The sequence below is a fragment of the Protopterus annectens genome, chromosome 13.part0, assembly GCF_019279795.1.
Source record: "Protopterus annectens isolate FY-2018-M chromosome 13.part0, PAN1.0, whole genome shotgun sequence".
In the NCBI taxonomy this organism is placed as follows: domain Eukaryota; kingdom Metazoa; phylum Chordata; order Ceratodontiformes; family Protopteridae; genus Protopterus; species Protopterus annectens.
In genome coordinates this window covers 1,179,178,261-1,179,192,362 of record NC_056747.1, presented here as the reverse complement: position 1 = coordinate 1,179,192,362, position 14,102 = coordinate 1,179,178,261, and positions in this window count along the sequence as shown.

Sequence of the window (14,102 nt, the reverse complement as noted above, 5' to 3'; positions counted from 1 at the left end):
CCACAAGAATATTTACATAACAACACAGTGAAACCTGCCATTCATTCCTTTGTTTCTTGTGGTTGCACTAAGCACTATATCTTGCAAACAATGGCAAAGTAAAAAAAGGTAAACAGAGACCACACATTTTAACCAATAAATAATTAGGATGACACAGAACCTGGGAACTGTGCACTGCTTACATGCACCTTCACCCTTCTCATCCCTGCATGTTCACCTCTGCAAGTGTAACCTGACATACACCCCTGATGTCAGCATTGTCTGTTGCCATGCATTCAGCACAAACACTATGCAAGTGCCTCCATGAAGTGAACATCCTTACGTGGTTACTCTTTTCTGAGATTCAACAGTTCTAATGAGTTTGACCTCATTTACATCTTCATAATGCTGACAGCCCAGAATTTACATGGTTAGTAATTATGTAGGCAGGGAAACTGCACGGGAGCCCAATGCTGTAACAAAGGAATACTGTAATCCATCAGCTACATCCTGCATATGCATACATTACAGTATAGTACTCTGTTTTATGGAGGTTTACACATTTTAGCAGCCTGCATTACTTAAAGGTATATTCTTCATTTTGGGGTGAGGGAGTGAAGCTGCATTTATGTCATGACACTTAAAATGGAGTTATGATTGTTACAATGATTATTTTAGCATCTACCCTGTGTAATTAGGTCAGAATTATGTGCAGTTTTACATTTTAACGGCAGTTCTGTACAAATGTACTTGCTCTTGTTTCTGTGTAGACTCCTTTCTGTGGCTGTATTCAGAACGTTTTGGAATACATGGCCAACACAAACATGGAGTTTACATGGTTGCTTTAGAGGTTGTTGAATTGTTCCTCTGTGTTGATACTTCATTAGCATAAAATTCAGCAACTTATGCTGCAGTTTGCATGCCACAAAAGTTTCCATATTTGTGTGTGAGTGAGTGCCACTGTGCACCACTATACGGAGTTTACTGAATCTAAAACTTTTTGTGGCCATGTGCGCATCACGCTGCAAGAGGCACATGGTAAAAATTATCATGTAAGCTTTAGCGAATCTCCCTAACTATAATCAAATACAAAATACAACTAATTTCAGCAAAGATATTTTTAATGAAACACTAAAACAACACATCTGGAATGTACTTAAAACAATGCTACTAGATACTACTGCAGAACACTTTAATAGCATATTCTTACAGACCTTAAATAATCTAGCAGCAGTATGTAATAAAAGAGTAAAGTCCAACCCCACACAATGGCTGACAAAAGAAACACAAAAAAAAAATCATGATAAAAAGGGATAAAGCCTGGAAAAATCAGTATAAAAATAGAACTCAAAATGCCTTCCAACAATTTAGACATCTTATAAACCTTGCAAAACACCTCCTGGGTGGCAACAATGGTGCAGCGGTTAGCGTTGCCGCCTCACAGCAAGAGGTTCTCCGGTTCGATTCTCAGCTGGGGTGCCTTCTGTGCAGAGTCTGCATGTCCTCCCTGTGGTCACATGGGTTTCCTCCGGGTGCTCTGGTTTCCTCTCACATCCCAAAGACATGCTGTAGGTGGATTGGACACTCTAAATTGGCCCTAGGTGTGAGTGTGTGCATGTGTGTACCTTCTGTGGAAGGTTGGGCACTGGGCTGGCAACTTGACACTGTAAAACTCCACTGCCAATCATGAGTAGACAGGTGATCCACTGTGGTGACCCCTAACTGGGAAAAAGCCAAAAGAAGAAGATAAACCTTGCAAAACTCCATGTCAAACAGGATAAGCAAACATACTATACCAACCTACAAGACAAACATAAAAGCAACCCAAACTTTTTTGGTCATCAGTAACTAAACTACTCGACCCTGGAAAGATTACCACTCCATCTCCAAAAACAGACAATACGACAGACTCTATCCCCACACAGTTTAATTCCTACTTTATACAATCAATATTATCTATCTTAGACACTAATAGATCTGTCCCACTCTCTGTAACCCAGTCCAACCAAAACCACCCACAGCTCTTCAGTTTTAGTCCAGTACCTACCATCCTCATAAGGAAGTTGCTCCTCAAACTAAAATTTACTTCCACAGCTGTCGACCAACTACCATCAGACTACCTAAAAATGGCCACAGAAGTCATAGCCTTCCCTATGTCCATACTAGTTAAAACATTCATACAGGAAAGATACGTCCCATCACTATTGAAAAAATCCTACATCATACCACTGCACAAAGCTGACACATCTACAGAGTTTAACAGCTACAGACCAATAGAGATTCTCTCCCTCCACTCCAAAATATTAGAGAAATGCATCCATATGCAGCTGATGCAATACCTAACCTCAAATAACCTGCTCTCAGAAACACAGCATGGCTTTAGGCCACAGCACAGCACCACTACTGCTCTACTACATTTTACCAATATAATAAACCAACATCAAAACGATGGTTTGCTTGTGTCCACCATGTTCTTAGACTGGTCAAAGGCATTTGATAGTGTCGCGCACCAGAAGCTGTTTGTTTGACTCTCCTCAATAGGACTTTCACAATACTGCTTGTTGTGGTTTCTTAGTTACCTGTCTGGAAGGCAACAAGTCATTAAATGACAACAAACCTACTCATCCTTTTAACCAGTTATTACAGGTGTCCCTCAGGGTCCTATCCTGGGTCCTCTCCTATTTAATATATTAATGACCTCCACACCTCCACTCACCATGCTAGTTTAGTTCAGTATGCAGATGACTCAACATTAATATCTGCGGCCTCAACAATAAATAAGAACCAAGACATTACCCAAAAATCTTTCTTCAATGTAGAAACCTGGCTCAAAGAATCAAACCTCCTACTCAACCCCAAGGAAACTAAGTTAATGCTTTTCACCTCAAAAAATTGTCAAAATCAAACAGAATATTTTACCATAAAGTCAGCAAATAATACTGTCATTGAAACTGTAACTCACACTAAACTTCTAGATATTATAATATATGACAATCTCAAATATGACCAGCATATACTACACACCATTAAATCTACACACCAGAAACAAGGCTACTTTATAAGATCAATGGATTCCTTACAGATACTGTAAAAAAAACTCTAGCCACCACCTTCTTATTACTGACTCTCTTATACGCTGGTCCTACCCTAATAAACTTGAACAATACTCAAAGAAAGAAACTTGCCTCCTGCTACAATAAAACAACAAAATTTGCCACCAATCTCCCTCATAGGACTTACCATTGTCATAGCTTAAAGCAATTAAACTGGCTTGGATTATACAATGCTTAACATATTCACAACTAACGACAGCACACAAACTCATTCGTCTTCCAGTAAGATGCCCTATACTACAAAACTTATTACTGCCCTGCTGCCCAGCAAGAGACGTCCGCTCTATTAACAAATTCTTATTACTTACAAAGGTGTCAAATAATGCTGCAGGAGGCTCATTCTACTCCCAATACATTGCTAAACTCTGGAATAGTATCCCCACACAAATAAAAACTCTCCAACCAACTCAGTATTTTTAAACCATTGCTTAAATGACATCTTAACCAGTCCTGGTCCTGCACATGCTCATCACAAGGTTAAGACTTTGTGTTCACTGTATAATATTCTCCATATACTCTCCTTAAACAAAATAGTCTCAACTTCTCACTGAAATAACAAAACAAATTGTATGCATAACTGCTGCCTGTACAATCCACTGAGCTGCATGTGAGCTTTTTCTTCAGTAACTTCCACCTCTGTAAAATATTAGAATGTATAAATGTACTACTGTATGTGTAAACATGTAAACAGAAATGTAACTACTCTGTATTTAACTGGAACTTAGTGTAATGCAATGTAAGTAAATGGAGCTTTTCTCGCTGGGCCTCCTCTGAAAAATGTAGAATTCAAGCTGGAATTACCACAGTTTATTATTTTAAAACAAAAGATGAGCACGTTTTTGTCAGAACTGAGGGCTACATGTTTGGTTGAGCATTGCTTGTCCGACTGCCGGAAGTGCAGATTTGTTTCTTCAAATGTCCAGTTTATCCAATGGAAGTTTTATCGAATTTTATTTTTTGTAACACGTAAGTGTAATCTATACTGGTATGGGGTTGGGGGGGGGGTAGGGTTAGCGAATAGATTTAGTGTGTGTGTGTGTGTGTGTGTGTGTGTGTGTGTGTGTGTGTGTGTGTGTGTGTGTGTGTGTGTTGAGTATTTGAGCTGTCTTGTGTTATGGGAAGTGCTTCTTCCAGGTAAGTTGCAAATTAGACTTAGTGAAGTTCCTCTGCCCACCTTAGTGATGCATGCTAACCCTAACCCAAAAACTGCCGTTAATCCTAACATGCAGTTTACCTGCAAAAAGCGCTTCCTATAAAACTACTAGTATTCAGAAAAGTAAAAGCTGAATGTGGGTGGGTTATGGATAGCATATCAGAAAAGGAATTTTTTTTTTTCATTTTTTGATGTTCTGAGTGTTGATGCTTTTTGCTATTAATATTGTGAATGGTCGACATGTTTTGGTAGTGGAGTTTTTGTGCATCGACCAATTAACATGTTGATCATTTACAGTATAATCTCACACACACACACACACACACACACACACACACACACACACACACACACACACACACATATATATATATATATATATATAGGCACATGGTTGCAGTTTATTCTGTCAAATGTTGATTTAATCAACAGAATCAAGTGCTGTATTTTCACTTCTAACTCTAGTTTCATCAAGTGTAGAGTTTGCCAAATGTATTACTGTCAAAGACTGAGAGTTGTTTTTGGGATGTGGTCTGGGTTAGGATAAGTGAGTGTGGGTCTTAATGCCAAAACTTTCAGGGATACCAAAAGCTTCAGTAAGCATGTGTCCATGAGTTTATGGTTTGGGGTTAGCATAAGGGCTAGGGAAGGGGGTGCTTTTAGATGGTGCATGTATGTAGTGTAAGAGTAATATGTCCAAGTGACTTGTGTAATGAATGGAAGTATTTGGGGAAGGGTTTTTTGTAAGGCAATGTGTAGGGTTACAGTTAGGGATGGGGGCAGGGTTATGGTTAGGATTAGCACATATGAGTAAGGTAGATAGGGGTTGGGGGGGAGCCTAAGTACTATGCTCTGCCATCAAATCCTAAATAATACGACTACCTTATCCACATTTCAGTTTAGTTCCAGTCAGCAATGTAACCATACAGTAAGATACGTACAATAAACAGTATTTGATATATTACATATATTACACAGAAAGTCTTTGTCTACATCCCAGAAAAGCAACATAATTCATCAGTGAACATGTTAATGCATTTAAAAAACTTAAGGCCCCATGCCTGCCTTTCTAAGATAGTCTCTTCCCAGCCCCCTAAGCTGATACCTCAGTAACTCATAAAGACAACAGGGAGGGGCAATACACTGCCATTCCAGCCTTGTTTGTTTCTCTGAATTGACTTATCTGGAAAATTCTGTATGTAATGGGTCCCTGTTTCTTGAATAAGATACGGTCCTAATCTGTCTCCTTCTAAAACCAGCTTCTTAATTTGGAAAGTTATGTGCCAATGAAACTAGCTCAGCTGACAGTGTTGTTTTATTCTTCTAACCATTCAAAGAAATGTAACAATAGTCTACAATAGTCCTTTGATCTGCCCTCTGTTAAAACCCCATTTTAATGTTCATGTTTCACAGCAGACAGAGCTTCTTTTAACATTATAGCCAGCCCATGGGCTTATATTTCAGCATCAACATGAATGAGTGAGGCTGAACTATAATTATCAGATTGTTCTCTACTTTTAAGTGATACTATCACTGCTGCTTCTTTCAGGAGTACAGAGTGTTACTCCCATCTACAACCCCATTAAATATTGTAACTACAACTTCTGCTAGTTTTTTCCTCAAGCTTTTATAAAAATCAGCAGGTAAACCATTTACACTGCATGCTACGTTATTCTTCAGATGGTCTATGTCCTTAATCTCTCATTTCTTGTTCCTAGAAAATGTCAGCACACAAACTCCTACTTGCCTTCTCCTCTAACCTATATTCCTCATGCTTGAAAGTATGTCCATCTGTATTGAGTGCCACAACACAGCCATTTTATTTAACACTGACATTGGCATTAGGAGAGACTGAATATGTCCTGTGATCAGCTTGAGTGAGACCATAACAATGCTTATCCTCCTGCCAATATGCAAAGTCTGTCTGTTTCATTATTGAGGGGGACCCTTTCCCTTTATATCTATGTGGGATATCTGAGCAATGACCCCCCCCCATCTACACTGGTAGAGAAGGATATATTACAGTTTCAAGACCATGTTGTAACAGAGACTAAATAACTTGATCAGTGGAGGCAGCAGGTCACAGATGGCATTCCACCATAATTCATTATCAGTTAAATTTATGTAAAATGAAATAAATAAATCTGAGCTTTGGATGTGGAATGTGTTGATCCATTATAGGCGTATAAATGGGCACTATTTTAGTTCTCAACAAAACAAAAGGAACTCAGCAATGTACCAACAAAACTTTAATATTTCAAGCTCAGAATGCAAACAGCAAAGCTTTCAGTTCACAAACCCTTCTTCAGTGATCTGAAAGTTTTGCTGTTTGCATTTTGAGCTTGATATGGCTTTACTTTGACTCTTGTTTTACTTTTGTTTTGTGGTTCACTGTTTTAGTTCTGCCAGACTAGCTTATGAGCATTATTCTTTTAGCTTTAGAAAATGGGTGATCCCTTCCTATTTGTATCACACCCATCCTTGTTTGTATAATTTTGTTTAGAATGTGTACTTACATGGATACCCCTTCTGTGTTTTCCATCTTTCCTGTCTACTAGTTGTATATTTCACATCACATCATAGTCTGTTTAAAAAAAGAAAAGGCATCTTATCTGATAAAAATGTATTAATCTGCAGTCTCATTCCCATTTTTCGCATTTTCCTTCCTCTTTCTCAGCTGTGTGCATCTCTTCTTGTTTTCTTACTTCCTCTTTCTGTTTATCACCATCCATGCTCCTAGTAATGCCTTCTATATGATATATGGCTACACAATATAGCCTGTATCATGAAAAAATATCTTACTTACATATTCTGTGATACTAAATTTTCCATTTGGATGACTGCATAACACAAAATATTTTTTTTTATGCTCCCAACTTGACCACATGCTGCCTCAGGCTGTTGTTTCACCTTGTTTCCTGGCTTTTCGTTCCAGGATACCCCAATTGCTCCTGCCATGTATCCCAGATGGTATCTTTTCTAGATGGGCCCCAGTTCCTAAGGGTATAGACTTCAACTTTAACTCTCTACAAGGCTCAGAGAGTGGGGGATCTGATGAGGAGGAGGAAGAGAAGTGCCTGTGAGCTGTCATTACTGTAGTGGCTGGTCATTAGCCCATGCAGTGAGATTGACAAGTGCAATGCTTATCCAACATTGCTGACCCCTGCACTATTAACCTGCCATGATCTGCAGGGCTCCTGACCTCCAGAGGTTGTACAAATATTGAGTTTCCCTACACCTTTTCTCCAGGATGTGGCATCTGGCTGTTAGTCATTCCATACTATCCCCCTAGCCAGCTCAACTAGGAACCTGAGTTTACTCCCAAACTTAAGTTTCTAGCAGCACATATGGGCTCCCTGCTCCTATTCTATCAGACTGGCAACACAAAATTATTTTTACATGTCTGGGAACGCACAGTATATATATGATATTGACATGCTTGTACTAACACACACAGAATTTGCAGATACAAAGGAATATATAACTGATACGATGAGGAAAAGATATTTTAAGGAGATACATGAGGAAAAGATATTTTAAGGTGATACCTTTGGCAAACTGAGTTTCATGTGTTGTGGTGCTGAGCATTGCTCATTCTATTTCCTTTATGACAACCCTCTCTCTCCTCTCTCCCTCTCTTCCCAGATGATCTGGTTTATTACTGAGGCACTATTCACAGCTCAGCATTATGATCCCTCCTCAGTGCAAGTTTTTCACAAAACTGACCCATTTTTTGGAAACTGACATAGTTCCCACATAAGTGTATATCATGTTTACATTTTTTCACACAATTCTGTACTTTATTAATATTGAATGCCGCAGTAACAAATACAAAACATAGCATTTATAAGAAAGATTCAGTTATGTTAACAAATACAGAATGTAGCGTTTATAACAATAATTCAATCACACAAGAAGAAATATTAAAAAGAGAAAAAAATGCATGTCTTACTACTGTTCTAGACATAACCACTGAATCAAAAATCATCAGTAAAAATGTGCTAATTCTTTATATCAGTAAGTTATCCTGTTATCCTTTGTAAGATATCATTTAGTTTTAAAAATTACATCTTATAAGAGCTATTGTAACTCATAAACATAACAAATGAACACGCATATCCAGATTAATTCTTTATATAAAACTTTTTCAGTCCTAACCATTTCACAATATAGTACACCTGTTCTGTTTTATATAACCATAGCAACCAAAGTCATACCAGGAACAAGATATTCATGCACTATTGTAAACCCTTGATCCCACACAAAAGAAAAAGTCAAGTTGGTAATAGAATGAGTGCATTGTTTAAAGCCTAAATCTCATTAAACATAAGTACAAAAATAAAGAATTGTATTTGTTCTATAAATTGCTATCAATTTTATTTTGTGACTAGGCACTTAAGCTATGGAAAGGTTTGCTAAAATAATTAAATCAATCAACATCCAAACCTTTCCGGTGTCTGAAGATTGTGGCCAGGAGAAGAGAAACAATAAGCGAAATCCATAATTTTGTATTTTTTTTTATCCTGACATAACCATTTGCCTGTATACTCAAAATCCAAATAGCACACATCTAGTCTAGGAGATATTAGCTTCTGTCGTCCACATAATCATATCAATAACTAGGTCTTGTAAAGGCTAACTGGGCAATCTCAAACCATATGAAGATAGTATGAACTTTAGCACATCTCCAACACTTTTCTGAATGTTCTTGTTTTACTTGATGAAAGTCTGTGTCATATGCCAACAATATGTTGACTTAATATAAGGAGTCTTTGCTAAATGTGAAAGAATATTAGTATAGTACAACACATAACCCAATTCCTTGTCAGTAAACATACAATACAGTAAATGCTCCCATTTATGACAGGCATTTAAAGTACAATGTTGGTGGCACTCCATAACAGTCATAACAGTAATATAGACTTGTTTTAGTTTAGTAGTTTTGCACACTTTGTCTCCCTTCTTAAAATGAATACATAATTTACTTTCTGGATCTTTTCCCTGAGTAATGAACAAATCTGAAAATATTGTCACCAAAGAATATCAGGAATTTTATTGCTTGTTTGAAATATTTGCGATGGTAGTATAGCTGAAGAAACACTATCCCAAATTTTGGATAGAAATGTAATATTCTTATCTGTCCAGTTTGACAAAACAATAGTTTTATTTACAAAATATTTACATATTTAAAAATAATATTTACATATATATTAATATATATACAAATCTGCTTACACAGATTCATAATTTCTTTTATAATCATGCTAACTTTTCATTCCTATTAGACCACCACTCCTTTTTCCATAACTGCCACCTCATTTTACTTAATGTTGTTGCTAAAGTCTATTTACATTAAACATAATTTCATTTATTCTTTCATTCCATATAACCCATATAATATACAATACATTTTATCTATTCATTTAACATATTCTTTATTTCTATTCTTATAATATCAACATTTAATCATAGCCATGTGTATTTTATCCACTTTTATATCTTAAAAAAATCTTATTTACATTTTTCCCTATAATTTTTTTTACCCTTTTACATTTCAAAAACGCATGTTTGGCAATTTGTTCTTCTTGACAATGTAAGCATATTTTATCACTTTTCTTTCTATATGGCATATTTCCTTCTACTGGCACTTTATCTATTACACTTATCCACAAAAAATCTTGACATTCTACTTTCTGACTTTCTTCTTATTTTTATAGCTTTAATTGTTTTCATCTGTTAGATTTTCATATGGTTTTACATAGTAATGTTTTATCATTATATTATTATGCCACATTTTACTATCTTTTTTTCTGTATCACCAGTTTTTATTTTCCACAAAAATATTTTTTCTATGTAACATTTTATTAATTCATTTCTAACACTTTTTTCTCATTTACTCTTTTTTACAGTAGCCCAGAGTTTATCATACTTATATTTATACAGCTTTACTACTAAAAGCTTATATTTTGCATTATCCACTTTAACACTTTATACAAATTTAATGAAGCAGTGTATACCATTGAATTAATTAATCCTAAACCTCCTCCTTTTTTATTTACTTATAAAACTCTTCTTTTACTGGGTTTAATCTAGAACCCCACATAAATGAAAAATATCTATGATAATTCCTTTTCAAATATTGTTGGCAACATAAATAAACTTGCTAAGTATGCTATTTTCTACCAGTACTGAATATATCAAATAAACCTTTTTTCCTGTATGATAATTTATATGTTTTTCTGAAAAGACATTTGTTTTACTTCTATTATTTTTCCGCATTGAATTCTGTTTATATTTTTATTCCCAAATTTTATGCCTAAAAATAAAAGCGACCCCTAACCGGGAAAAGCCGAAAGATTCCCAAATTTTATACCTAACACAGAAATTTAATTAATTCTAAAATATATACCCTGATCTTAAGTACAGCACCTAAACCTTTACTTTTCTCTTTATTCAAATCTATCCCTATCATCTCTAGACACTCATTTATAGAAATTATTACTTGTTTTATCCAAATTTTGTTTATTTTTGCAATTGTTATAACTTCATCTGTATATGTTAACAGAACTGGAGTTCCTAACCATTCAGGTGTTATATACTCTGCCGCCTTTATTTTGTAATTTATTTCATATACTGTCATATTCATAACTAATGTAAAGAGCATACAACTCATTGACCAGCCCTGTCTTACACCACTTTTCATATGTACCTCTTGGCTTAACTAGACATTTATAAGTATTTTACTTTATTATTGCTATACACTGACATACATGATTTTTTTTTACTTTCTTGCTTATATTATATTCTTTCATTATTAATTATGAGATGTCATGTCCAGTTGTGTCAAATGCCTTATGATTTTTGCTTCTTCTTTTCTGTTCATATCATCCACAATTTCTCTATCATTAATAATTTTTGACAGCCCTTCCCCTTTATACTATTTATTCTATCTTCCAAAATATTTTCCATTTTAATTTCAAATCTTTTTTTGTATTATTTTCATAAAGAACTTATAATCATTACTATTCAATAATATGGGTCTCCAGTTTTTTTAATTGTCTTCTAGCTTCTTTCTTCCAAGGATTCCACTACATAATTCTCTATACATAAAACCTTCATTTAACCAATCATTCAAAATCTTTAAAAAATATTTTTTTGCCAATCCCTTAAATGTTTTATGTATTTCATACCCTATTCAATCTGGGCCTGAACCTGAATCTATATTTACATGTTCTAATACTTCATCTAAGTTGTTTAAAGTAATCTCCTTTTTCAACTCTTTATTCTATTTTTCTGCTAACTTTTCATGTTTTTTCATTGCCTGCTTTTTTCTATAAACATTCTTGTACATATTGTACTACACTATTCATAGTCTTTTCCTGGGTTCCTTTTTTTCTCATTTTACATTTTTTATTTCTGTCATTACACTGACATCTTCCTTTACTAATCTACTTAAGTAACGTGATACTTCTCTTTTCCTTGTAAAAATATTTTTGTTTGCATAACAATTCTTGTATTTTTTCTTGATTTATTTCATATAATTATTTTTTGTCAAAGTACTTTGTATTATGTTTTAAATCTTCCAATGTATCATTATGTTTTTATATTTTTCTCTACTTTTCTTATATCATATTGTCACTGTAAAATCTTTTTTTATATTTTTCCTTAAAAATATCATCCACCATTCAGACCAATTTTTATAAAAGGTCTCATAATAATATGATCTTTCCATAACTGTATTACTAATCTATTTTCTTCTTTATTCCATGCTTTCTCATGTATCCTTTTTATTCATTTGCCTATTTTATATATTCCTTGTTTCCCTTCATCTCTTATTTATCTTTTATCTTTATCTCTTTATTTATTGCAAGATGATCAAAAAATTCTGTTTCATCTACCTCTCCTTTTCCTATAACTAAACCTTCTGATATTATAAAATAATCTATTTCAGTTCCATACATACTCCTTTTGTAAACCATGAATTTTTGTCCCAAGGTGTTAACTTACCACTTCTTATAACTTCTAACATTTTATATCATTTCCTTTCTTGTAAGCTTTTATCTTAAATCACAGTTAAGACTCCATTTATTATAGCATTCATATTTATCAATACATAATCTAAAATCTGAAGAAATAAGCTTCCTCTTTCTTTACAATTAGTATAAATATGTAATGTTATAATTCTATATACTTGTTCTTTCCATTTTAAATCTGCAATGGTTAATCTTCCCATTGTTGCTAAAGTAATAATATCCTTACTGTATTTCTACAGAATACAGGTATTCCAGAACATCTCTCATTTCCCAAATACCAGATTATTTTCCCTCCCTATAGTTTGTTTTTGTTTAATCTCTCTTTATTTGTTAAAAATCTTTTGTATTTTAATATAATTGCATTTACATCACATGTATTACACCACTCCATAATTGCTATTTTTTACTATAATCTTAATAATATTCAAATTTACAGAAAGCATTCTAAAATATTTATTTCCTTAGACTCATGGTTTCTTAAATTCATAGATAATTACTAGGCTAGCTGTCTTAATAGGCCATTCTAAGCTTGTTAAATTTCCTTCCCAAATGGAATAATTAAACACTTTATATTCTGTCACTGAGTCAAACACCTTAACCATTATAACAAGCCCTGATTTTTAGCTATATATATTATTTTTCATCCATTTCCTTTCTTTTTTTCTTTTGTACTTATCCCTTAAAATTTTATTTTTCTGTCTTTTACACTTTCATCAATAGAATTCCTTGGTTTCCTTTTACTGCCTCCCAGTTTATGTGTTCTTCATTACTTATTTTGGAACTTTCTTCTATGTAGTCTTTCCCCAGGATTCAGCAAACTTCTGTGCAAATCGTGCTCTAATATGGACATGGTTCTGTGTACTAGCACAGGGGGGGTGTCTGAGAGCAGTGCTTTCACAATACACATGCCTCCTGCTCTCCATAATTGCCATACAGCAATGTAAATGTAGCAAGAGTGTCCACGGACACCATTACCTCTCAACCTCACAAGAAATCTGGACAAAGCCATAAAAAACAAGGGACAAATAGGGACAAATGTGAGATATTGCTCTCACAAAAGTATAAAGTCGATAGAATGATTGGCTTCGGATTAGCATGAATTTCCCAAAGGGTATAAAGTATAAAACTCAAATGTCTGTCATTATTTACTAACTGCAGTCTAAAACGCTTTGCCACTAAGCTGCCAGAAAGCCACAATTGTATGAAAAATGGACCAAAAATATAAGGCAAAAATCTGAACATTCTGTGTAAATCTGTAGAGTTGAGAGGTATGGTGGACACTGTTAGTGTCCGTGGAGCATACCTCTCAAATGCAAAGCCTGTCATGCCATCACCATTTGAAAAGCACAGCCTCCCCACAGATAATGTTGCAGAAATCAATGTGCATACCCCTACATTACAAAAATAAAACACAACAGTTTAATTTTTTTTTTCAGTCCGCAATAATGTTTAAGCATAGCTGAGCAGGTGTGTGCATCATGCAGCTCTGCTCAGCCTAGGAGCTAAATAGGAATATACTTCAAAAAGTCGCAATGCAGAAATAGTGAAGTGGTTAGAGTGCTTGCTGTATAAGTAGTTGTTCTGGGTTCAGTCCGCTGAAACCAATTCACATTTTACATGTGAAAGTAGTATCTATATATATATATATATATATATATATATATATATATATATATATATATATATATATATATATATATATATATTAATAATTTGGTAGCAGATAACATATATTTGTAAACCAGATTAGTGTAGTAGGTCCAGATGTGAGGTGTCAGTGTAATAAAGTTGTGAAATCCCCATATTAACACAAGTGCCCCATAC